The sequence below is a fragment of the Neophocaena asiaeorientalis genome, unplaced genomic scaffold (genome assembly GCF_003031525.2).
Source record: "Neophocaena asiaeorientalis asiaeorientalis breed wild unplaced genomic scaffold, Neophocaena_asiaeorientalis_V1.1 scaffold155, whole genome shotgun sequence".
Classification (NCBI taxonomy): Eukaryota; Metazoa; Chordata; class Mammalia; order Artiodactyla; family Phocoenidae; genus Neophocaena; species Neophocaena asiaeorientalis.
Window position 1 is genome coordinate 5,238,409 of NW_020173040.1, and position 27,690 is coordinate 5,266,098.

General features: G+C 37.9%; 1 protein-coding gene across 3 annotated transcripts in view; it reads left to right on the forward strand.

Moving 5' to 3' along the window:
* Nucleotides 1-27,690, forward strand: part of ZFAND6 (zinc finger AN1-type containing 6) — a 76,127-nt gene that overhangs the window by 23,736 nt on the left and 24,701 nt on the right. The gene's annotated exons all lie outside the window — the stretch shown is intronic.

The following is a 27,690-nucleotide window of genomic DNA, read 5'->3' on the forward strand; positions in this document are numbered from 1 at the left end:
CACTTCTATGAATTCAGGGATTTTGGTTTTTTTAATGTATTCTTTTATCCTCAGTGCCTAGAACAGTGGTTGGCGCATAAATGTGCTCACTTAATATTTATTGAATCAATAAACTTTTAATAAATTTTTATAAACTTCCTGACTTCTGTCTCCACAGAGCTTTAGCAATCTATTCCAAAGACCAAGCCTGAGACCTTATCGCTGCTTGAAACAATTCCACCCCAGAAATTTTTTTCTGAGTATAGAAGTATAATACATGATAATTACTAAAAATTTAGTAAATAGACAAAAAAAAATCGCTCATAATCTAGCTATCTAGAGATGAAAATGGATATTTTGCCTATATCTTTTTTTCCTCTACACATATGTTTTAAAGTTTTTGGAATGAGTCGTCATAACGCAAATACTGTTGAAAACACCCAGATGTTTTATGTGTGTGTAATTTTAGGGTTTATTGTGAAATCTTACCATGTAATTATTCTTTATTCACTCAAAGCATATTAATGCCTGCTCTGTGCTAGGCAGTGTGCCAGTTGCTAAAGATACAACATTAAAGGAAACAGCCCCTGCACTAAAGATGCTTTACATAAATCTCTTAAGTGATGACATCATTGTCAATGGCTCCATAGTGTTCTGTTGTATGAAGTACCATAGTTTGTTTAACCAACCCGCTATCCTTTTTGCTTAGGGAGTAATTTTTTTTACTCTGAGAAACAGTGCTGCCATCAGTATGTCCTTAGGATAAATTCATAGAAGTGGAATCTTGGGTCAAAGTGTACATGCATTTTTAAGTTGTTCTGGGGAAAAGTTGTACTACTTTATATTCTCACCAAGAAAGTATGTATTGGGTTGGCCAAAGAGTGCTTTCGGTTTTTTAAGTAAAAATAAAAGACACATTTTTCATTTTCACCAAGAACCTCATTGAACAACATATTTACCCTTTTGTTCCACTGCCTTCTGCCGTTTTTCAGGCAACTTCATAATTCCATCTTCCCAAAACTTTTTATCTTTTTGAGCAAATAACTGTTCCAGGTGCCCTTTACAGTATTCCAAGAAATCGCAATTTTTCCATTAAGAGAATTTTGTAAAGACCTAAATAAATGGAAATCTGAAGGTGCAATATCTGGTGAATACGGCAGATGAATCAGAACTTACCAGCCAAGCTGTAACAGTTTTTGCCTGGTCATCAGAGAAACATGCAGTCTTGGGTTATCTTGATGGAAGTTTATGCGTTTTTTGTTGACTAATTCTGGACACTTTTTGTCGAGTGCTGCTTTCAGTTGGTCTAATTGGGAGCAGTACTTGTTGGAATTAATCGTTTGGTTTTCCAGAAGGAGCTCATTATAGAGGACTCCTTTCCAATCCCACCATATACACAACATCACCTTCTTTGGATGAAGACCAGCCTTTGGTGTGGTTGGTGGTGGTTCATTTCACTTGTCCCACGATCTCTTCCATTCCACCTTATTGTACAGTATCCACTTTTCTTCGCCTGTCACAATTTAAAAACAGAACTTTTTCATTACATTTAAGTAGAGAATTGCATGCAGAAATATGGTCAAGAAGGGTTTTTTTGCTTAACTTATGTGGAACTCAAACATCAAAGCAATCAACATAACCACGCTGGCGCAAATGATTTTCAACGCTTGATTTGGATATATTGAGTATGTTGGCTATGGTCCTGCGTGGTGTAACGTTTATTGTTCTCAATTATGTCTTGATTTGATCGCTGTCAACTTCAACTGGTCTACCCGACCGTGGAGCATTGTCCAGCGAGAAGTCTCCAGCACAAAACTTCACAAACCACTTTTGACACATTAGATCAGTTAAAGCACCTTCTCCACACACTGCACAAATCTTTTTTGGCAATTCAGTTGCATTTTTACCTTTCTTGATATAATAAAGCGTATGCCAAAAATGTTTACACAAAAATTCACCAATTTTGGTAAGTTTTTCTAATGCATGCTGATATGACAGCTGTCACATACAATCTAACAAAATTGTTTCAAATAAGTTAAAGACAACTGAGTGCTACTAGAGCCATCTTACAGAAAACCCGAATGAACATTTTGGCCAACCCAATAAAAGCTAGTTTAACTGCATAATAAACAAGTAGGTATGTTCATTTTTGAGTGATTGCCAATTTGGTGAGTAAAATTTTTTTCTTTATTGAGGTGTAATTTCCATACCATAAAATTCACCCATTTAATAAGTGTTCAGTAATTTTTAATAAATTTACAGAGTTGTGTAATTACTACCACGCTGCAGTTTTAGAACATTTCCATCACTCCAAAAAGATCCCTTGAGTCTGTTTTTAAACAGGACTCATTTCCATCCCCAGTCCTGGGTATCCAACCAATAGTCTGCTTCTCTATCTCTGTAGATTTGCTCTTTCTCAGCATTTCATATAAATGGGAATCATAAAATGCATGGCCTTTTGAGTTTGGCTTCTTTCACCTAGGATGTTTTTGAGGTATATCCGTCTATCATTAGCTTCATCCTTTTCTTTTTTTTCCCTTCCATATCTATAATTAGCTTGGTCCATTTTTTCTTTTCTTTTTTCTTCTTTTTTTTCCCCTTTTTTTCCTTTTTTCTTAAGTGGAATTAAACAGCATTTATCCTTTTGTGTCTGGCTCATTTCACTTAGCATGATGTCTTCAGGGTTCATTCATCTTGTAGCATATATGAGAATTTCACTCCTTTGCAAGGCTGAATAATATTCCATTGTATGTATATATGTCACATTTTGTTTATCCATTCATCCATCCATGGACATGGCGTTGTTTCTACCTTTTGGCTATTGTGAGTAATGGTGGTATAAACATTAGTATATAAATATCTGTTCTAGTTCTTGCTTTCAAATCTTTTGGGTATATGCCCAGAAGTGGAATTGCTGGATCATAGCAGTCCTATATTTAGCTTTTTGAGGAACTGCCAAGCTCTTTTCCATAGAGGCTGCACCATTTTACATTCCCACCACCAACGCACGAAGCTTCCAATTACTCCACATCCTTGCCAAAACGTACTGACTTTTTGAGAATAGCCATCTTAATGATATGAAGTGGTATCTCATTCTGGTTTTGATTTGCATTTCTTAATGATTAGTGATATTGAGCCTCTTTTCATGTGCTTATGGTCCGTGCTTGGGTGTACCTTCTTCGGGGATATGTCTATTCAAGTCCTTTGCCCATTTTTGGATTAGGTTGTTTGTTAAGTTGTGGGAGTTCTTTATATATTCTAGATATTAATTGCCTATCAGGTAAATCATTTGCAAATATTTTCTCCCATGCTGTGGGTTGTCTTTTTACTCTGTTGATAGTGCCCCTTGATGGACAAAATTTTACAGTTTTGATAATGTCCAAATTATGTTTTTCCTTTTTTTGCTTGTGCTTTCGGTATCATATCCAAGAAATCATTGCCAAATTCAGTGTTTATATCTTTTGCCATATGTTTTCTCCTAGGAGTTTTGTAGTTTTAGCTCTTATGTTTAGGTCTTTGATCCATTTTCAGTTAATTTTTGCATGTGGTATAAGGTAAAGGGTTCAGCTTCATTTTTTTGCGTGGATGTCCTATTTTCCTGGCACCATTTGTTGAAAAGACTGTCCTTTCTCCATTGAATTGTCTTGGTTTAATCATTTTTTATTGCCAAATAGTATTCATTGTGTAGATATATACCATATTGTATTTATCCATTTATCAACTGATGGACATTTGGATTGTTTCCCGTTTTTGGCTAGTCTGAATAATGCTGCTATGAACATTTATGTATAAGTTTTTGTGTGGCATACATTTTTTTTTTTTTTTTTGCGGTACGTAGGCCTCTCACTGTTGTGGCCTCTCCCGCTGCGGAGCACAGGCTCCGGACGCGCAGGCTCAGCGGCCATGGCTCACGGGCCCAGCCGCTCCGCGGCATGTGGGATCTTCCCGGACCGGGGCACGAACCCGTGTCCCCTGCATCGGCAGGCGGACTCTCAACCACTGCGCCACCAGGGAAGCCCCTGGCATACATTTTTGTTTCTCTTAGGTAGAAACCTAAAACTGGAATTACTGGGTCATGTGATAACTGAATGTTTATAGGAAATGGCCAAACTGTTTTCCTAAGTTTCTGTGTCTTTCACATTCCTACCAGTAATGCATGAGTGTTTCATTTTACCCTCACCAACATTTAGTATATATAGTAAGTCTTTTTGAATTTAACCATTCTAGTAGATGTGAAGTGGCATCTCATTGTGGGGTTAATTTGCATTTCTTAAATGACGAATAACTCTAATGTTGAATGCTAATCTCCTATTTTTCTGGCTGTAGCCTCCTGTCATTCCAATTCTCGCTCCTTTTCCTGCCACGTTTAGTCTTAAGCTTAAGACCTCCACTTTCAACACCTGTTGTTTCGTCTTTTCCTTAGCTTCAGTTCCTTCTTCAATTACTTTTCTTCCCAGTATTCTTAGCTTCTAGTCTTGGAGCAATTCTACCGTTTATATACTCTGCTTTTTTTTTTTTTTTTTTTTTTGGTGTACAAGGGCCTCTCAGTGTTGTGGCCTCTCCCGTTGCAGAGCACAGGCTCTGGACGCACAGGCTCCGTGGCCATGGCTCACGGGCCCAGCCGCTCCGCGGCATGTGGGATCTTCCCGGACCTGGGCATGAACCCATGTCCCCTGCATCGGCAGGTGGACTCTCAACCACTGCATCACCAGGGAAGCCCTATATACTCTGCTTTTAAACCTAAGCTGCTGAATGCTATCAGAGAAAGTCACAGAATTTTATGTTTTGATATCATTGTGAATTTTTCTGTAACTTAAAAAAAAATTTTTATTTATTTTATTTTATTTTTGGCTGCGTTGCGTCTTTGTTGCTGCGTGCAGGCTTTTCTCCACTTGTGGCGAGCGGGGGCTACCCCTTGCTGCGGTTTGTGGGCTTCTCGTTGTGGTGACCTCTCATTGCAGAGCACAGGCTCTAGGCACGCAGGCCTCAGCAGCGGCGGCACATGGACTCAGTAGTTGTGGCTCGTGGGCTCCAGAGTGCAGGCTCAGTAGTTGTGGCTCGTGGGCTCCAGAGTGCAGGTTCAGTAGTTGTGGCACACCGGCCCAGTTGCTCCGTGGCATGTGGGATCCTCCCAGACCAGGGCGCGAACCTGTGTCCCCTGCATTGGCAGGCAGATTCCTAACCACTGCGCCACCAGGGAAGCTCTTTCTATAACTTTTTATTTTGATTTAGTTTCATATAGAAGTTGCATAAACATTACAAAGAGCTCCCATTCCCTTTTCCTAGGTTATCAATTGTTACGCTTTGTCCCATCTGCTTTATATTCTCTGTCTTTGTGTGTGTGTGTGTGTGTGTGTGTGTGTGTGTGTGTGTGTACAAATATAGGCATATTTTTTCTGAATCATTTGAGAGTTAAGCTGGAGACTCAGGTTATATAGCTATTAAGTGGTAAAGCAGGGATTTAAATTCAGATCTTTCTTTGGTCTCCCTTGTATCTGGCACATACTTGGTGCTCTGGGAATGCTTCTTGAATTGACCAGTGACTACAACTCACCTATTAGAATCTATATCGTGTCTCTTCTTGGGGTTTTAGCATGTATAGGTGCGTGGGCTTTGAAGTCAGACTCCCTGGATTCAAATCCTTGCTTTACCACTTACTAGCTGTTTGACCTGAGCAAGTTCCATAATCTCACTAGGCCTCAGTTCCCTCATTTCTAAAATGGAGGTGATAATATTCCTACTTAAAATTATGAATATTAGAGGAGACAGTGCAGGTAAAGAATTTATCATGGACCCTCTCATTTCTATTCTTATCTTGTCCTGCTACTCTGATTTAGCTACTAGCTTCTCTTAGTTTGTCCTGCCCCATGAGTTTTTAACTGACAGAGTTGATGAGACATCCAAGTGAATTTCTAGGCAGTTAGCAAAAAGAGAACTCTGGAGAAAGTTCCAGGCTAGAGTCATACTTGGAAGACATTTACTCAGACCTGCTAGTTAGAGCTTTGAAACTTGAACTTCGTAGATAAAAAGACAAATAGCATGTGATGAGATATTGAGATACAGGTCCAGGAGCCATACGTCTTTGGACATTACAGTTTTCAAGTAGTTTTTTATTGGCTTCTAAACTTTTGAAATATTTCAGAAATATCAACTCTTTGGCATCCATAAAATACAGTCACATACTTGGAAGCAGTACAGAAATTTGAGGTACCTTGATGTTTCTGCCCCTTTTCTACACCCTCTCCAAAGGTACATGTTTTTTTCAATAAAATATTCTATCCTGTTAGATCACACGTCCTAGGTTTTGATTCAGAAGATAATGATCATCATAGGTGTGACCCCATTTGACAAGTAGGAGGAAAAGAAATCATCAAAGGAATTAATTCCAGAGTAAGATTTCATTAAATGTTATATTGTCTTTTTTTTTTTTAACTGAGCAGTCATTCTTTATTTTTTTTAACATCTTTATTGGAGTATAATTGCTTTACAATGTTTTGTTAGTTTCTGCTGTATAACAAAGTGAATCAGCTGTACATATACATATATCCCCATATCCCCTCCCTCTTGCATCTCCCTCCCACCCTCCCAATCCCACCCCTCTAGGTCGTCACAAAGCACCAAGCTGATCTCCCTGTGCTATGCAGCTGCTTCCCACTAGCTATCTGTTTCACATTTGATAGTGTATATATGTCCATGCCACTCTCACTTCGTCCCAGCCTACCCTCCCCCCTCCATTGTCCTCAAGTCCATTTTCTACATCTACGTCTTTATTCCTGTCCTGTCCCTAGGTTCTTCAGAACCTTTTGCGTGTTTTTTTTTTTAGATTCCATATATATGTGTTAGCATACGGTATTTGTTTTTCTCTTTCTGACTTACTTCAGACTTTAGGTCCATCCACCTCACTACAAATAACTCAGTTTCATTTCTTTTTATGGCTGAGTAATATTCCATTGTACACATATGCCACATCTTCTTTATCCATTCATCTGTCGATGGACACTTAGGTTGCTTCCATGTCCTGGCTATTGTAAACAGAGCTGCAATGAACATTGTGGTACATGACTCTTTTTGAATTTATATTGTCTTTTTAGTCAGTAAGATGTCAGTAACTATTCGTTAGTTGCTTTATTCATCAGAGGAAATGGGGCAAGGGGGACATGGCACATGAAATCAGAAAGTGTAAATGATAATCAGAGAAAATGTAAATGATCACAAGAATCCCTGATGAATTTAGATGTTTAATTGCCAGCTTGTATATGATTAAACTCCAAACCATATTTTATTCTTCTAATAATTTTGGTAGTTTTCTCAGAATAATTATCCCTTTGAAGGAAATGGGTTACCAGGACCTCTTGTCAGATTCCTTTTACAGAATGAGTTCCATGTAGATAAAATTTTTATAGTTAGTTTTTATAGTGCTGTCTTCCCATGAAAATCAGGAGTAAAATATTTTAGAAAAATAGCACAGAGCCTTGCCAATTTGTCATCAATATCCTTGGTTTGGTTGTCTGTAATAAACATATTCCGGACTTCCTTGGCGGTCCAGTGGTTAAGACACTGCGCTTCCACTGCAGGGGGCATGGGTGTGATCCCTGATCGGGGAGCTAAGATCCCACATGCTGCACATCGTGGCCAAAAAAATAGAAGAAAAAAAAAAAACAGATCCCATTTTTCAATACATACATACCTTTAATACCTCACTCTGACCGTGAGTGTTAACAGGTGATAAAATTCTAGAATTTAAAATTTTACTGTCTGATAATGAGAAAGCTTATTTCTCAAGTTAAGATCAAATCAGTTGCAGTGATTATTCATTTGACATTTTGGGGTAGAAACTGTTTTATATTTTCAGTACCTTAACTCTTAAAATGAGAATGCTACATAAATTGAGGATGTTTATTAGTAAAGAAAGAACAGTATGCTGGTTTGCTGGTTGTGGCGACTTGATTTCACATTTATGGTATATCTTAAGACAAACCAAAAATGTATGAATAACTATAGAAACACAAATATATTTCATACTAACTAGAAATCTTGCGTGTCAGATGAGTCTAAGTGACTGTCAGTTTTTTTAGCAGAGGAAAATGAAACTGAGTGTTTATTAATAGGAAAAGGTAGAATTATTTTGTACTGCAGGTGAAATATTTTTTTATTACCTATCATTTGTTAGACCTAGCTTCTTAAATAATTAGGAAAGATAAAAAGGTATTAAGTAACATTCACAGTACATAGGTAGCAAGATAATTATACCCCAGAGTGTCTATAAGGTGTTATTTTTTCTTTACGCGGGCCTCTCACTGTTGTGGCCTCTCCCGTTGCGGAGCACAGGCTCCAGACGCACAGGCTCCGCGGCCATGACTCACGGGCCCAGCCGCTCCGTGGCATGTGGGATCTTCCCGGACCGGGGCACGAACCCGTGTCCCCTGCATCGGCAGGCGTATTCTCAACCACTGCGCCACCAGGGAAGTGCCAGCTGAGCATTTTTAAATGATCATAATCCCAGGAGGTCTAATTATTTCATAGTTTACATTTGCTTAATCAGAATATATATTGAATGGTCACTCCATCTTTTTGATGGAAACTTTTATTGCATAGTTGGTTTTAGAAGTTTAGAAAAAGCAAGAAAAGAAACCACGTTAACCACATTAACCACACAAGTTATTCTCTGCAAAATTCACCTTGGAATAATACAGGCATAATGAATATATTGTAACTTTGTTCTATGAAATCAAACTTTTGTACACCTGTCTCACGTGTTACCTTTTTTATTTTAAAAAAAACAGGGAAAAGCTCATACAGTTCTCAGTTCTTTATGAGAAATAGCCATCTTGGTGAAGAAGGGCTTGTGTTGTCTTTTCATTAGTATAGGAGGATAGCACTGACAGTGTTCCCGTGTGGTTAGGTCCTCACCCTCTGGAAATGATTGAGGCAGAGAGCGTGATGCCAGGGGTTTTTTTTCCTATTAAATACTTATTCATTTTCTCATTGGGGTGCATGCATCTTTTTGAATTAGTGTTTTGGGATGTTTTACATATATATCTATATATATACACACACACCCAGGAGTGGAATTGCTGGGTCATATGTTCTGTTTTTAGTTTTTGGAGAAACCGCATGTTTTCCACAGTGGCTGCACCAGTTTACACCCCCACCAACAGTGTACGAGGGTTCACGTTTCTCCACATCCTCGCCAACATTTGTTATATGTGTTCTTTTTGAAGATAGCCATTCTGACAGGTATAAGGTGATATCTCATTGTGGTTTTGATTTGCGTTTCCCTGGTGATTAGCGATGTTGAGCATCTTTCCATGTGCCTGTTGGCCGTCTGCATTTTTTCCTCTTTGGCAAAATGTCTATTCAGTTGTTTGGTTTTTGATGTTGAGTTGTATGAGCTGTTTATATCGTTTACAAATATTTTCTCCCATTCAGTAGATTGGTCTTTTCATTTTGTCGTTAGTTTCCTTTGCTGTGCAAAAGCTTTTAAGTTTAATTAGGTCCCATTTGTATATTTTTGCTTTTATTTCCTTTGTTTTAGGAGATGCATCTAAAAAAATATTGCTCAGATTTATGTCAGACTGTTCTGCCTTTGAGGAAAACTCAGACTTCTTAAACTTGCTTATCTCTTGAAATTTTGAATCATACTCTCCTTGGTCTTTGGTTCTGTATGACTTAAAGTCAGGTCCTTGGGACTTTAACTTCCTGGCAGTATATTGAGGCTAATGTTAGAGCTAGTTGGACTTCATCCAGCAGATTTAAGACAAATAAATGAGGAGCTATTATAGGGCCTATTGTTGATGAAGTAGAAACAATTTTCAGCTGAATGCTAAATGGCTTCAAAGAGTATGGTGCCTAGCAATTTATTTTGTGTTTTTTAACTACACATGGAAACAGAAGAGAAAAGCCTGATCTTGGAATGACTGATTTAGGCCTGCCAAACAATTACAGGTATCACTAACATAGGAACTTAAAATTATCGAGGTGATCTCTATGTAATATTGAAACAAGATCAGTGGAGATTCACGTGTTGACTTTTAAGTAGTTTTAAAGCTAATATGCTGCTTTTTTTCTTAATTAAGGGAGACTTGAAAATTACTTAAATTACTGGTGGTTTTTTCAGCATTAGAAGTAGTGAAAATATACAGATAGGATTTTTTTTTTTTTTTGGCTGAATTGGGTCTTCGTTGCTGCGTGCGGGCTTTCTCTAGTTGCGGCGAGTGGGCTTCTCACCGCGGTGGCTTCTCTTGTTGCGGAGCATGGGCTCTAGGCTCACGGGCTCAGTAGTTGTGGCACACAGGCTTAGTTGCTCTGTGGCATGTGGGATCTTCCCGGAACCAGGGCTCGAACCCGTGTCCCCTGCATTGGCAGGCAGATTCTTAACCACTGCGCTATCAGGGAAGCCCACACATAAGATGTTGTAATGCTGTGAAAAAGAGACTACTTTGATTGTACTTGTATATAGTTTTTATGTTTTAAATGACCTATGGGTTACATTAAATTCCTGAAGAGAATATAGTACAAATTAGAAAGTTTTAAACACAGACTTGTCATCTGGCACACTAATTTTAGATTGTCATAGATTAATCCGCTTCACTATTTAATGGCCTGAAGGAGGAAAGGAGCTAATTTAAACTGGATTAGTGTATTCTACACTGTTAAAGCATTCCCAGATAGATCGTAAAAATTAAAGATGGAAAAGACTGGTAATTTGATTTTTACACAGGTGATTGGATTTCCTATAATTGATATATAGGGGTTCAGGGTTTGTTTTCGTAATGTGGGTAAATGCAAGTCAAGTGTTAATCCATTGTATAAACATTTGAGTGCCTAGAACACCTGTTCTATGCAGGTGTGCCAGATACTAGAAATACAGTGGTGAGCAAGACAGATGGCTTCTAAAATTTTGTGTTATTAAAATGTAGTGGGCTGAATTACCTGGTCTAAATTTGACCAGGAAAGTGGCTTGTGTATTAACATGTGCTTTGTTTCTAAGTAGTGGTGTTTTTATATTTACTTTTCTCCATATATACATATCTCACTTGCAACAGATAATATTTATCTGCAAGATAACTATTAACTGGGATAAATGCAAGAGGATTTATAGACAAAAAATAGTTTGATGTTTATTGGAAACTTTTTTAAAAATCAACTATATTCTTAGTGAACAGAACATGGTATTTAAAACACCAGTTATTCAAATTAACATTTTTATTAGATGGGTAGTAACAGTTCAATTTATTCAAACTTCTACATGGTAAGAGTTATGAGAACAAAGGACCACACCTAACTCATTGAGGCTGGATTTGTGTCTTATTTTTTTTGTATCCCTCACAACTCTGCATATAGTCAGTGATGAGTGAATGGGTTCATTGAAGGTGTTGACGCGGGAGTGTTTTATCTTGGCAATTTTGATATAACCATTATACTAATAGAATTGAGAAAAATTGTTTAAATAAAAGGCTACTCTTTTTTTAAAAAAATAGCTGTTGTTTTGAGCATTTCAACTTTGTAGTAAATGAGTAAAAATGTTTCAAATAAATTACAGGGTTTTTTTTTTAATATTTTAAGATTCTTTTAAGTTCTCTGAAGAAATCTCTTGGCCTCAAATTACCCAGCTTATTATAAGGTAATCTTTAGGTTTTATATTTGATTACTGGTTACTAAACTCTTCAGGAGAAGGACTTTTGTTTTTAATGAAAGTTCTTATCTGATAAACTCATCAGGAACACAAATTAGTTTGTAGCATAACTAGTAATTGGACAAAGAAGTGTGGGGAAATTGCTTTTTCTGTATTTTATGAAGAATTAGGAAACATTCAGAGGTGATTCTTGATGAAGGGAATAAGCTATGCTGCCTTTTATTTTTTAAAATAAATTTATTTATTTGTTTCTTTGTTTATTTTTGGCTGCATTGGATCTTCGTTGCTGTGTGCAGACTTTCTCTAGTTGCGGCGAGCGGGGGCTGCTCTTCATTGCGGTGCGCGTGCTTCTCATTGCGGTGGCTTCTCTTGCGGAGCACGGGCTCTGGCCCGCAGGCTTCAGTAGTTGTAGCTCGCTGGGCCTAGAGCGAAGGCTTAGTAGCTGTGGCGCATGGGCTTGGTTGCTCTGGGGCATGTGTGATCTTCCCGGACCAGGGCTCGAACCCTGGTCCCCTGCACTGGCAGGCAGATTTTTAACCACTGCACCACCAGGGAAGCCTCAGTAACATGTTATTTTAAAAAGCAGTTCAAGTTGATCTTGTTTAAGGTACCAAATCATTTTCACGTTTTGGAAATTATATAAGAAGTTGATATGGAGAGAAGGTAAGAAAGGGAAAAGTTTGTTTTTCTGCTTATATCTAAATGAGGATAATTTTTTAGAAAATTATTTTAAAATGTAAAAAATAAAATAATTACTTAGTGGAAAACTGATACTTGCAGAAACTTGAACTCATTAGTTATGTGGCTCTTCTTGGTGTAACTCATACTTGTAATATTTATCCTTTACCTAGCATAGGTATAAATCTGAGTAATATTTTGAACCAAAATGACTTCTCTACTCCATTGTCCTTTCTTCTTCTTCTTCTTCTTCTTTTTTTTTTTTTGCGGTACGCAGGCCTCTCACTGTTGTGGCCTCTCCTGCTGTGGAGCACAGGCTCCGGACACAGAGGCTCAGCGGCCATGGCTCACGGGCCCAGCAGCTCTGCGGCATGTGGGATCTTCCCTGACCGGGGCACGAACCCGTGTCCCCTGTATCGGCAGGCAGACTCTCAACCACTGTACCACCAGGGAAGCCCTCTTATTATTTTTAAAAAGCAATTTTATTGAGATAAATCTGCATACAATAAAATTTACTCATTTAAAATGTGCAGTTTTAGTTATGACAGTTGAAAATAGTTGTGTAACCATCACTTTGATCGTGATGTGGAGCATTTCTGTCACACTTTGGAGTTAATCTTGTCTCCTACCGCTGGTCCCTGGATCTACTTTCTGTCATAGTTGCCTTTTGTAGCAATTCATATAAATTGACTCATACATTATATAGTCGTATCTGTCTTTTTTCACTTAGCATAATAATTTGGAGATTCACCCATGTTGTTATGTTCATAAGTAGTTCATTTCTTGTTATTACTGAATAGTATTCCATTGTGTGGATATACTGCAATTTGTTTATCCATTCACATTTGATGGATATTTGGATTGTTTCCAGTTCTTGGCTACTATAAATAAGGCCACTATGAACAATTGAGTATACGTCTTTTCAGGGACATGTGTGTAAATACCTGTAAATGGGAGCTTTGCTGTAGTTTAAATGTAAGGCCTTGTTTCTTAGTTTTGATGGGGGAGATAGAAAAATTTATGTTAAACCAGAAGGTCAAAATTTATCTCAGGGAAAGAGTCGAATTGCCAGCTATTACTCCTATTCTTATACTTCTGTTTTATTCTTTATCTTCCTTCCCCCCAAAAAAGGCTATTACCTTTTCCCTTAACTAAAAACGTCTTATAAAATGGCATTCCTTATTTAAAACTCAAATTTATAAGAATATGCTAATTTCTTTTCAGCACAGTTGTTCTCAAAGGGCTTTTTTAAAAAGTATAGTTGATTTACAATGTTGTGTTAAGAATATGCTAAATTTTGAATGGGCTAGTTGAACCATGGCTATTTTATACACTTCCTGTCCCCTACCCCCTAGTATTTCCACCTCCTACTAAACTTTGTTTTGGAGCCTTTTTTCATTTCTTTCTATAGCACCCCCTTTCTCTTCAGAATAGGGACCTGTATAGTACAGATGGCTTAAGGGAAATACAGAAGAAGCTACAGATAAAGGTTCATGATTTGTCATGTCATATATTAGGGGTTTACTGGAGATTCAGATGCAGACCATGTTGATCTGACTTGATGAAACCTGTGAAGTAAGCTGTGTTTGCTGACTCATCTATATATGTTATAATCTCTTCGGCAGTGTAGTTAAAAATTGATTTAGAAGCAGGTGATACCTGAAAACTTGCTCCCTGCCCTCCCAAATATATTCATATGTATACATACAAATGCCCATATACACATCCCATATTTCTTAAGTTATTTTGAGTTAGTCAGATTTCACTCACAGTGTGGTTATTCTAATCCTTTTATTATAACAGCATTTACTGCAGCATTTAGGGAAATGGAGTTTGAATTGAGGTCAGAGGAAAAATTTGGAGAGTTAGCAGGTAGATTGGGTAGGGTAGAGTATTTGACACATGCTACCTGAGAAAAAGGGAGAGAAGGCAGGGAGTGGAATAAAATAATTTTGCCTGTTTTGCAGTTGGGCATTCTACAAGTACTTATTAAAATTAAAATGCCTTTTTTTTTAACAAGGTAATGTTTGGTGCTGTTGAGTTACAAAGATTAATCTGATATAGAGCCTGCCTGAAAGAAGGCCACACGGCTCAGTAACACTGTTCCAGACCTGGAATTAGCTAAAGTACCAGTAAATATTGTACCAGTTAACGTTGCTCATACCTGATAAGAGGGTATATCCAGATTAGTATAGGAGACTAAAATTCAGCCCTTTGTCCCAGGTCAGCTTTGTCCTGACCCTTCAGTTTTGCTGGCTATCTACCCCTCCAATTCCTGCCTCTGTCTCTGTTAGACTGTGAGCTAAGTGACGTTGTTGTTCTATTCTGCTCCTTTACAAGGTGGATTGTTTGTGAGATTTCCTACTAGAGAGACTGCTGTTCTGAGCCTCCTGACAAGTAAAACAAAAATGGAGTACGGGCGTAGGCTGCAGATAATTACAATATGGTCAAAGCTGTGCTCTTAACAACTGTCGCAGTCTTACAAAGACTGACTCTTATAGTAGGTAAAAGACCATCCAGAATAAGTTAAAATGAGGGAAAATAGGTTAAGCCATTGGAGAGGAAGGAGAACATGTAATTAGTGAGGTGATAGTGAGGATTTTCTCCTTTCTTGCACATTGTATTTTATTCATTTTCTCTCTTTTTTTCCCACCTCTTTCCTCCCTCTCCTTTAATTTATTTTGTGGTTTTATGCCACTGAAATGTTTGTGTTTTATCCATTTGTGTTTTGGCCTCTCAGTGATAAACATTTTGTTATCTTGTCTTTTCCAGGTGCTCTGTAGGTCAGTGTGTGCTTTGCTGGCTGCTTATTGGCATTACAGAGTTTGTTTGGGTGGGACGTTTGTTTTAGTATTTCCCTTGTATATTATTGATCACTCACTAACTCTTGCTTTGGTATTGCTTTGCTACCTGGCATAACTAGAAATTAACTTAATTTGGAGTTTTTAACAAGGACACACCTGCTACTGCATATCCAATTGAGGAATAGCCCTGCTTTATTGGAGAAGTTTGTCTCTTTAACTGCAATAGAATAAGAAGGTTGAGAGGAGGCATTCACTTGACTCATAAGCATTCACATCTGATGTTTTCAATGAGAGCACTATTTCTTACAGTTGATTAAAATGGATAATCACAAATCAGTTTAGATTGCCATTGAATTAGAGTTTGAGTGTATGGAGATGAGATAGGAAATAATAGTTCACTTGTTACTGTTAGGTATTTGGTTGAAATCCTTAGAACATCAGGTCCAAATATTTATTTTTCTTAGGTCTTATTTTGAAATAATCTCAAATTTATAGGAAGTTGCATTAATAATACCAATAATTCCCTTATACCCCCGGCTAGATTCACTCATTGTTAACATTTTGCTACATTTGTGCTATCATTCTGTTATATTATTTTTTTTCCTAACTGAGAATAAGTTGCATGCATCTTGTCCCTTTACCATATAGTACTTAGACATATATTTTCTAAAAACAGCATTCTTATATTTTCAAGGACATTCCAGTTATCATATCAAGGAAATTTAACACTGATATAATACAATTCTCTAATATACAGCCCACATTCAGATTTCTCTAGTTTCCTCAATAATGTTCTTTAATAATTTTTTTCCCAATCTAGGATCCAACCCACAATCATTCATTGTGTTTAGTTGTCATGTCTCTATTTTCCTTTAATCAGAACCATTTCCTTAACCTTTCTTTGTCTTTTATGACATTGACACTTTTGAAGAGTGACAGACCATTTATTTATAGAATATCCCTCAATCTGGGTTTCTCTCATGTGTCCTTGTGATGAAATTTAGGAAATATAGTAGTTTGGGCAGGAATGCTACATTACTGCTATGTGCTTCTCAGGGCATCACATCAGGAGGCATATGTCCATTTGTCCTGTTTTCAGTGATACCAACTTTGATCTTTTGGGAGGTTTTTTTGTTTTTCTTTTTTTTTGTGGTACGTGGGCCTCTGACTGTTGTGGCCTCCCTCTCCCGTTCTGGAGCACAGGCTCCGGACGCGCAGGCTCAGCGGCCATGGCTCACGGGCCCAGCTGCTCCGTGGTATGTGGGATCCTCCCGGACCGGGGCACGAACCCGTGTCCCCTGCGTCTGCAGGCGAACTCTCAACCACTGCGCCACCAGGGAAGCCCAGAAAGTTTTAATAAGTTATACTGAAGCACAGTTAGACTGTTGAACAAATATTTTAACAAGTGAAACTTATTCTATCAGTTACAACTTTTATAAAGCTTTGAGTTATTTTTTAAATTATTTATATGTACAGTATAAGTAGATTATTAAGAAACTTTTTTTTTTTTTTTGTGGTACGCGGGCCTCTCACTGTTGTGGCCTCTCCCGTTGTGGAGCACAGGCTCCGGACATGCAGGCTCAGCGGCCACAGCTCACGGGCCCAGCCGCTCTGCGGCATGTGGGATCTTCCTGGACCGGGGCACGAACCCGTGTCCCCTGCATCGGCAGGCGGACTCTCAACCACTGCGCCACCAGGGAAGCCCTATAAAGAAACATTTGAGTTATTTTGAATGAATCCTAAAACCTTTATCCATCTTTTATGGCATAGCAAATACACAGTCAATTTTCAGCATTAAGTAAAACTTTAAAAATTAGCCAGTGAATTTTGAGTGTTTGGATGCTATCTATTTCTCATGATGTTTTAAAGCCGTGTTGTTAATATAAATAGTAAATTTACTCTGTAAAATCCTAAAACTTTTCCTAAAATTTACTATAGAAATTGGGGTTAATAATATACCTTTATGGGGGAAAAAGTTATCTAGCTATTTTAGGACATATTGATTGAACGCAGTTTTATTTTCCAGACAAGCTTTCTATAACACTTGAGTAAACTGTCCTAATAATTATACTATAGAAATTTTAATCTGTGGGGAAATGTGGTGTAACCCTTCATTGTAAATGTTAGAAATATGGCTCCTCTTGCTGTCACAACGGGACCAAGAGTCTCTTTCTCCCCAGTCAGGAGGGTACCAAAGGATATTCTTGGGACACTGAGGGCACCCCGCTATCTCCTTGTAAAAGTTGTTCTTTAATTGGTGGCTCTTTATGCTAAAGAAATTAGCTAAACTTTAGAAAAAGAAAAATACCTAGTTTTGCTTACTTTGGGTACAAATGATTATAAAAAGTAATTCTTCCTTACCTAGCCTGTGGCCAGGTGAAGAAAAATCTATATGTTAAAGTTACATATTGTCAAATTATACATTGGTGTCAGATAGCAAATGAAATGTTTTTCTTAATTTTACATAGCAGCCTTTTTTATATAGCTATAATAGTGAAAGCACTCCTTAAAAGTTTAGACAATTAAAATGTACATAGTCAGTTTGAACTGTCTCAACTCTGTTTCATGTTAAATGTGTTACAAGAATGAATCTGAAGTCTGCTGCAGTAAAACACTGAAGGCTTTAAAATGTTTTCTTGCATAAAACTCAAAGTTTAGCTGCTTATGAGGGTAGGGAAGGCAGGAAGCTAATGTCTGTCTCAAGATACAGGACAGCTGTTTGCTCATCAACCTCAACTGTGTGAGTAGACTTAAGCCTGTAACCCTATGTAATTAGTCATAATAATTAAAAAAATTTTTAAATCTAAAGTGCTTAAAGATAACACATCAGTGTGATGAGATTTTTTTAGGGTCTATTTTTTTCTGGTGGGTGCGATGTTGAGGGTAGAGTGGGTGGTAGATTTTTATTTATAAAATATTTTTGAGAATATCACTTAATAACCATGCATCTTTTTTCATCATTATTCCATTCCTGTGAAGCAAAAGAATATAATTCCTTAGATCCCTTTATTTTGCAGTTGATTTCAGCCTTTTAAAATTAATACTTTAACCAAACAGTCATGAAAATTATTTTGGGAATATGATGTTAGATACTAATATAGAAAATTGCTCTTGGAAATAATTTAACAACTTAATTATAATTAATATTTTTTTAAAATTTTATTTGGCTGTGTTGGGTCTTTGTTGTAGTTCACGGGCTTCTCACCGCAGTGGCTTCTCTTGTTGTGGAGCACGGGCTGTAGGCACACAGGCTCAGTAGTGGTGGCATGCGGGCTTAGTAGTTGTGGTGCACAGACTTAGTTGCTCCTCGGCATGTGGGATCTTCCCGGACCAGGGATCGAACCAGTGTCCCCTGCATTGGCAGGCGGATTCTAACTGCTGCGCCACCAGCGAAGTCCCTAAACATGACATTTCTTGATGACACACAGCTGTATTTGTCTGGAACATGAAAGATTGGTCTTGCATCAGATGTAACTCCACAAAAGAGGAGGAAAGGAAGCAAAAATATGTCTTAAAGAATGTTGGTGAAAGTTAGGTATATTTTCTTTGGGTTTTAGGTAAAGTGATTTTTACCAAATTCAGCAAAGTCATTGTAATGTTATTTTAAAATAAAGGCATGGATGGGTGAATTAAGTGGTGTTGCAGGTTTTGAGTTCTGTCAGTAGTAGTGACTGCTTCTTGGATTAAAGTGAGCCATTTTTTTACATTTAGATGCTGGTAGAGTGCTTTCTAATCTAGAAGCACTGGTAGTGTTATGGATGGTGCATTAAGTCTTTCAGGAAGGATTAGGTGTCAGTGGTTTTATTGTAAGAGAATCTCCTGTGTTGGGGATGATCCTACTAAAGCCTAAAAGTAGTCTGGGTTTCAGCACTGACCATCATTCTCTGTGTGTTTAGAAACATGGTGGGTGTCGTGGGGGGGAGGTTGTAGCAAGAAGTAGAAACACGGCTTTATGTTCTGTAAGAACTTGCTGTTTACTGGAATCTAATCAGGGGCCTGAACACATCTGAACAGATACCCATTCTAACTGAAAATGGGAAAGGGGGAGATTATTTTAAAAGATATGTGAAAATCTTGTGGAATTGGCAAGAAGTTTACAGCTTTGGTACCTTTCTATGTGTTTGGTGTTCTTCCTCTTCTCCACTCCAACCTTTTCAGATTGGTTCATTGGGTCTGTTTTTCACCCATGTCTACATAACTTTTCTGGAGATATTATCCCATGGTACCAATGGAGCAACAAGAGTTAAGACCTGTAGGTAGTACAGGTTGTATTAAAAGGGAATGTTAACAAGGAGTCAATAGTTGGCAAGTCTAACTGCAATTTCTTTAACTGATTAGGAAGCAGGGAGGGGGCTGATAATATTACCTTCCTCATATAGATATGGTGAAACTAAATGAGACAGTTCATCTAAAGTACTTAGCACAGGGTCTAGTACATAACAGCTAATGTTTTCAGTGAGTACTTACTAATGCATATCGAAGTATGTACTTTTCTAATCTGATTTTTTTAATTTAGGGAGAAGGTTTGGAGAACTTAAGATTAAATGATGACCTATGGATACCTCACTCAGAGCATTTAATTCAGAGGTGGAGTGGCTGTCTGACTGGGCTGGTAGTTATGCCCTAAACTGTTCATGATATTCTATTAACCTTAGATTGGCTTACTGTTGAGCATTGTATGTTTTTAATCAGGAGCTTAGAATAGTTTTTCCGTATTTGTTTTAGCCATTTGAACCCTTTGTTCAAATGAAGTCTTTTACAGAAACCTGGTATTTAAAAATAGTAAAAAGGAACTGTTCTTGAAGCAGAAATGTTCAACCTAATCTACCATCTCAGTTTTCTCCTCACCTGTGCCCTCTGCCTTGGCAATCATTGATAGAATGCATAGTTATAAGAAGTAAAAGCACACTTATGAGAAATTAATTTAGTGAATGATTGCCTGAATGGATAAGCATGCATAATCCCATACACGTCCTTAGATGTTTTAAGATTTTATTTTTGACTCTGGCTGCTTGTAGACTGGCTGGTAACTGAAGTTGACCATGATACTGGTTTATCTTGAAAGGTGGTACTAATAAACAACCCTAGAAACTTGTATTTTACTTTACAGATATTGTTGACCATACCACATATCACATTGTGTTCTCCTTATAAACTATATGTGAAATACTCACTCTTATGTTATCTGAGTCAAGGTTAATTGTATTTCTGAGTGATTGATTTCATTTTTCTTTTGAATATTGTACCTCTTAACTAATCCTTTGCATTGGCTGTTAGGAAGAGTAGAGTCAGCTGAATGGCTTCTAATTAGCAAAAAAGCCCTATGGGCATGCGTTTTGTTTTGACAATATACCTGACCCCTCATTTTTTCTACCACTTTGTCTTGGATTGACCATTTTTGCTTCTGTCTAATGTCATATAGCATGCATTTTAAAAGTCACCTTAAATCCTTTTCAACACACCATGAAGTATATAAAAAATCATAGTGATGTGTTTAGTGGACAGCACTTGTTAAACCCTCCTTCCCACTATAGGGTGATGCTTATAGGTTTAAATTCAGACACCTTAGCGTGGATACAAAGCCTTCACTATATGCCTTACTGTTTCTAGGATTAGTCCATCCTGTATTCCAGACACACAGGATTCTCTCCCCTGAGAAGATACCGTACTTACTTTATCCTGCCCCATAATTATAAGTAGTAGGTATAAGCACATACTAATCAATGTATCCTTTTATAAACTTTGGTAGGAGGATGTTAGAAACCTTTCCCTCACACTTGTAATCAAGAAATCAGCTCGGTAGGAAGTAAGATTAAGAGATCTCCTAACAGGTGATCACTGTCTGTGAGACAAAGGACACCTTTTATGTACCTGCCCTTTGTGAGCTGTGGGTAAAGAAGGAGTCTTGGATTTATGACTGTAAGATGTTATGGAAAAACCCGAACGAACTTTTTGGCCAACACAATATTTGTGGCTTCTTTCTCACAACTAAAGTGGAGTTGAGTAGTTACCACAGACTATATGGCACACAAAGCCTAAATTATTTACTTATCAGGCCCTTTAGAGAAAAAGTTTACCAACTCGTAATATACAGTGTTGGGGATACAACCCTGAAAAAACGAAATAATCATTTTGTGTATATTATTTGGTTTTTCTCTTTTTGTATTAGTCTTTACAGACTATATTGTTCATCGTTCATATTTCAATTCATATTGAAATTCGATGTTGATTACTATAAATAGCTCTCATAACTCTGAGTTTGTGGGGTATGTGTCCTTAGTAGGCCTTTCCCTGAAATGAGAAACTAAGAGCCGTATGCCCAGATTCTGTCCAAGGGTAGACTTCAATTTGGGGTATGTGGGTAGGAAACTAGAATGAGGAAGACTTTACTGTGCAGTACCAGTATCCCAGAATAGGTCAAAGAGGAAGAATACAATGAAGTATAATTAGTTTCAAGATTTAATAAAATTAGTACTTTTATTGTTTAATCAAGAATATTCATAAGTGATGCTTTTTGGGGGGGAAGAAGGTAAGAGTATGGTGATGAAGAATACAGTGGCTGCTGACTGCTAGTACAGTTTGGTGCATGAAGCCAAGGCTCCAGCTTGTTTTACCTTCCCTTGCTTTTACGCTGCCAGTCGACACAGTGAAAAGGCAAATAACAAGTTCTTGTTTTTATGAAAATAGTTTTGACCCCCTGGGCCTCTGAGAGGATCTCAGGGATCAGATCCCCAGGGGGTCCACAGATAAGCTTTGAGAATTACTGACCTAGGGCATGGACTCCAGCCAGACTGCTAAGGTTGACTATTAGTTCCATCACTTACTACTAGCTGTATGACTTGAAGCAATTTACTTGAACCTCCCCGTGCTTGTCTGTGATATGGTGATAATACCTATTGCCTAGGTTTGTTATGAGGATAAAGGAGTTGAGGTTTATAAACGTGCTTAGAACAGTGCTTGGCACATAAAACACTATATAAATATTATTAAATAAAACCAAATGGTAAATCCGGTTATTTGTATAAAAAGTGTTATACAAAGTTTCAGAAGAACAGGAGAGATTTAAATTTAGAGATTGACCATACAATGGAAGAAATCAGGGAGAAACATTCATTTACAAGTATTGGAAACTAAGTTGGAGATTTGCCTTAGGAGAAGAGATTTCTTAAAGAGGCTGGGGACAGGGAGGTGAAGCACAAAGCCATGCGTGTTGAATTACGAGGTTTAAGGTCAGAGAAGAAGAAGTAAAAAGAAGGTTCATACATGTGGATCTTGCATACATAGAGCTTATTTTGTTAGTCTTTTGGAGAAGAAAAGTGAATGAAAGCCCATGAATGTGGAAACCAATGGGAAAATTTGAGTGGGTTCCCCATTTTGCAAAAAAAGGTATTGGGTTGCCTTGTGCAGATAGTAACTAATTCTTTAAGATATGCAATATGGAACCTAGGTCGGTTTGAGAACATAAAATTGACAACTTTAATTATAAAACTACTAGGTTTGGTATGCCAACTTATGCAAATTGCTAAATGAACCTCTCTCTGAGTGAAATGAATTAGAAAAGATACCCCAAAGCTTAGAGTGTGAGGCTAAGCATCTTTGTTCAGTGTACAAACTGTATAACATATGTATTGGGCCCTGCTGGCAAATCTAGATCTTTTCTCAAACAGCAAATTCAGTTTCTTTAAAAAGAGCCTATTGCAGCCTGTTTGCCTTGTGGTAAATACTTGGTTACTACAGGTTGTAGTACAAGGCTGCTGCTACCTTGCCAGCACAGTTTCATTCACGCATTCAACAAATATTGAATGTCTACCATGTGCCAGGCATTATTTTAAGCATCAGTGAATAAAATGGACAGAATCTGCTGTTACAGAGGTGACATTTTAGTAAAGGGACGAGAGATAAGTGTAATTTAATAGTAAATTAAGATCAAAGGCATTGAAGAAAAATAAAACTGGAAAGGGTAATAAAGGATGCTGGTTGCAATTTTAAATGGGGTAAAGGAAGCCCTCTCTCAGAAGATGACATTTGAGCAAAGGTCCTGAAGGAGATGAGGGGACCTAGTTGTAGTGACTTCTGGAGGGTAGAAGTTACAGCAGTTACAAAGGCCTTATGACAGGAGCATAGCTGGCATATCTGTATATGATCAGGGAGGAGTGGGAGAGGAGGTCAGGTAATGGGGGAACAGATTATAAAAGAGCCTTTAAGTCATGGTAAGGAGTTTGGCTTTTACTTGGTGAATTGAAGGACTTTGAGTAAGCAAGCAGTGTGATCTGCTTTAGATTTTAACATAATCACTGGCTGCTGTATTGAAAATACACCATAGGAAGATAAGAACAGAAGCAAGGAAACCTATATACCAGTAACTATATTAGTTATCAATTGCTATATAGCAAATTATTCCAAAAACTTCATGGTTTAAAACAACAAACACTTATTGTCTCACACAGTTTCTGTCAGGAATATAGACATAGCTTAGCTGTATAATTTTGGCTCAGAGTCTCTCATGAGGTTGCAGCCCAGAGATTAGCCAAGGTTGCAGTCATCCAAACACTTAACCAGGGCTGAAGGGTTTGCTTCCAAGTTCACTCATACACCTTTTGGCCAGAGACCTCAGTTACTCAGCAAGTGGGGCTGTCCTTATGACAGTGGTAGCCGCCTTCCCTGGAGTGAATGATCTACGAGAGAGAGAGAGAGCAAGGCAGTAGCCATAATGTACAGTGTCTTTTATGACTAGACTCAGAAATGACAAACCAACACTTCCACAATATTCTGTTGGTTATCCAGACCAACATTGATAAAATGTGGGAGGGGACTACAAAGGGCCAGAATATTAGGAGGCATGGGGATCATTGGGGGCCACCTTGGAGGCTGGCAACAAATAGAAAATGAAATTTTAAAAAGATACCATGTATTGCCTTTTAACAAATTAAATACCTAGGAATATCTACAAGAAATATGCAAGACCTGCATGAACACTGTCAAAACATTATGGGGAGCTTAAAGAAGACCTAAATAAATTTAAGAGTCAGCTGTGTTTGTACATCTGTAGATTCAGCACAACCCTAACAGGTCTCCCCCCATAGAAATTGACAAACTGAATCTAAAATTTGTATGGAAATGGAAACTGCCAAGAATAAGCAACACAATCTTGAGGAAGAATAAAACTGATACCAGCTATCCAAAATCTGTAATAACTTGAAACAGGATAGACAAAATAGACCAGTGGGATAGAATTGAGAGTCTAGGAAAAGACCCGCATTACATGTATGATAACCCATGTATGGACGAGAATGAGACTGCAGTGCAGTAGGGAGAGGACAGTCTTTTCAATAAATGGATTTGGGTTAATTAGATAACCATATGGAGAAAAACATGAATCTTAATCCCTACCTTATTCCAGACAAAAATCAACTCCAGATGGATTACAGATCTAAATGTGAAAGGTAAAATAATAAAATTAATAGGAAAATAGAGAGCATCTTCGTGACCTTGGAGTAGGCAAAGATTTTTAAAATAGCTAACTATAAAAGATAATTGTTAACAAAATCATATTAAGGTGAATTTTGGTTTCAAGACACCATTAAAAATGGAAAGACAAACCATCGTGGAAGGTAAAGTAAGCAAAAGGCAATCCAACAGAAAAAAATGCACAGAAAACTTAGACACTTAACAAAAGAGGATTTTAAGAATATTTAAAATAGAAAGGCAGATGTATTAATTTCTTAGGGCTGCAATTACAAATTAATACAAACTAGGGAGCTTAAAAACAACAAAAATTTCTTCTCTCACAGTTCTGGAGGCCAGAAGTTCAAAATCAAGGGGTTGGCAGTGCCATGCTCTGTACAGGATCTAGGAGAGAATACATTTCTTGCTGCCAGATTCTAGTGGCTGCATGCATTCTTTGGCTAGTGGCCACATCACTCCAGTCTCTGCCTTTGTCTTCACATCACCTTCTCCTCTGTGTCTCTCAAAGATGTGATTGCATCTTAAGCCCAACCAAACAATCCAGACTAGCTCCTCTTCTTAAGATCCTTAACTTAATCATCTTTTGCCATATAAGATAGTATTCAGAGGTTGCAGAGATTAGCACATAGACAGGTCTTTGGGGCTACCATTTTGCCCATTATAGCAGGCAGTACTAACTAAGTATTGGTGAGGTATGGAGTAACCAGAATGCTCATACTTTGCCAGGGGCTCTAACGTTGCCAGGAGTGTGTAAATTTGTATAACCCGCTTAGGGAACTGGTAGTATCTGCTTAAAGGTGAACATACATATACCCTATGACCCAACGTGTCCCCTCCTAGGTATATACTGAGCAGAAATGTGTATGTATGTTAGTCAAAAAACACATAAAATAATGTTCATAACAGCAATATTTGTCATAGTCATAAGCTGGAAAGTTCCCAAATCCCTGTCATCACTAGAATAGATAGTGGTTTATTCATACAGTGTAATATACTAGATAGCAAAGAGAAGGAATGGACTGTGGTTAGACACATTAGCATGGTTGAATCTCAAAAACAATTTGAGAGAAGCCAGACACAATGTGTGTACACTGTATAATTCCATTTATTAAAAGTTCAAGAATAGGAAAAGCTAATCTAGAGTATTAGAAGTCAGCATAATGGTTATCCTTGGGGAAAGGATAATATTTGGAAAAGAGCATGAGGAAGCTTTTGAGGGGTACTGATGATAATCTGTTTCTTTTTTTTTTTTTAATTGCGGTACGCGGGCCTCTCACTGTTGTGGCCTCTCCCGTTGCGGAACACAGGCTCCGGACGCGCAGGCTCAGCGGCCATGGCTCACGGGCCCAGCCGCTCCGCAGCATGTGGGATCTTCCCAGACCGGGGCACGAACCCGTGTCCCCTGCATCGGCAGGTGGACTCTCAACCACTGTGCCACCAGGGAAGCCCGATAATCTGTTTCTTGATTGGGGTGCTTAGTTACCCAGTTGTGTACAATTTGTGAAAATTTAAGCTTTACACTTGGGACTTGTATATGTTTAAAGAAGAAAAGAATGGGAGTTGTTGGTTACTTTTGTAGGTTTCTTTACTATAGGACATCTCAGTTGAACTAATGGAGTATCTTTCATTTTGATATGCATTGATTATTCTATTCTGTTTGAAAGTTTTAGTAGAGCAACTTGATTATAACATTTGTAAGGACTTTGAATTGCAAGTGACAGAAACCCAAAGCAAACTAAAGCAAAATGAGAATTTGTTCACATAATTCTGAGGAAGTCTGAGGGGTGGAGCTATCCTCAGTAAGCCTTTGTCTTGGCTGTCTCCTTCCTACCCATTTTGGCTTTGCTTACCTTATTTTAATTAATTATGCGGACTCTTTCTCCATTGTAGCAGAGACGGCCACCAGTAGCACCCGGTTTACATTGTATTGTCTTCAGTGTAATCTCAGAGCAAAGTCTGCCTCTTTCCCAGTAGCACTAGTAAAATCCAGGGAGGAATGAATGATTGGCTCAGATTGAGTCATAATGCCCAGGCTTGGATCACATGACCATCACTGAGACAGGTCTGGCCCTGAGGAGGAGGGGTTAAGCCTACCCAAAGCAAATGAAATGGTCTTCCCACAGGAACCAGAGGTTCTGTTAATCTGAAAGAGGAAGGAAACATACCAGGCAGACAGAAACTATCAGTTTCAGGAATATGGATGTCTTCCCAGTCCAGTTATTGAATGATTTTATAATTATTAAGATACCACGGATTTTATTTAGCCTTGGCGAATAGAAAACTGTGTGCTAAAATAGAGGACAGTTTGTACCAATTACATTACTGTCATTTTTCACATCATAGCTACAACTCTCTGTATAAACTATACCTGGTGATACAGATTTGGATGAAATATTGCCTTTCATAGTTCTTTCCCCTTATTGGGTGAGGAACATATACTTAAATAAGAGATGAGGCTTAGCAAGAGCAAATAATACTTTAAATTTACATTGCTTGGATTAGAGAATCCCACAGTTAATAATATTACCTGTGCTTGAGTCCCATGTCTACCTAGCCTCCCCACATCTTCTTCAGTGATGATTGCATTAAAGTCATTTGCTTATTTAATCCAGAGGTTGGCAGATTTTTGGTTCATCACCTGTTTTTGTTCAGCACATGAGCCAAGAATGGTTTTTGCATTTTTAAGTGGTGGGAGGAAAAATCAAAAGAGGGACATTTTATAATGTGAAAATTCTGTGAAATTCAAATTTTGGTGGCCATAAGTATAGCTCATTTGTTTACATATTGTCAGTGGCTGCTTTTACATGACAACAGCCGAACTGAGTAGTTGTAACAGAGACTGTATGGTCCTGAAGCCTAAAATATTTACTGTCTGGTCATTTACCGAAAGGTTTGCCAACAACTGATATACACATTTTTGGGCAGAATGTGACAAATTAGAGTCAGATGATGGGAATGCCAATCAGAGTTTTTCTGAAACCTGTCTTCAACTGGAAACACTACAGTGGCTTCTTTTTGTGAGATTTATCATGCCAGTCAATGAAAACTTTCCTTATATCAATAACTGGGAGGTTTGTATATATTAGAATTAGCTTTGGAGTCTCTTATCCTTACATAACCTAGTATGTT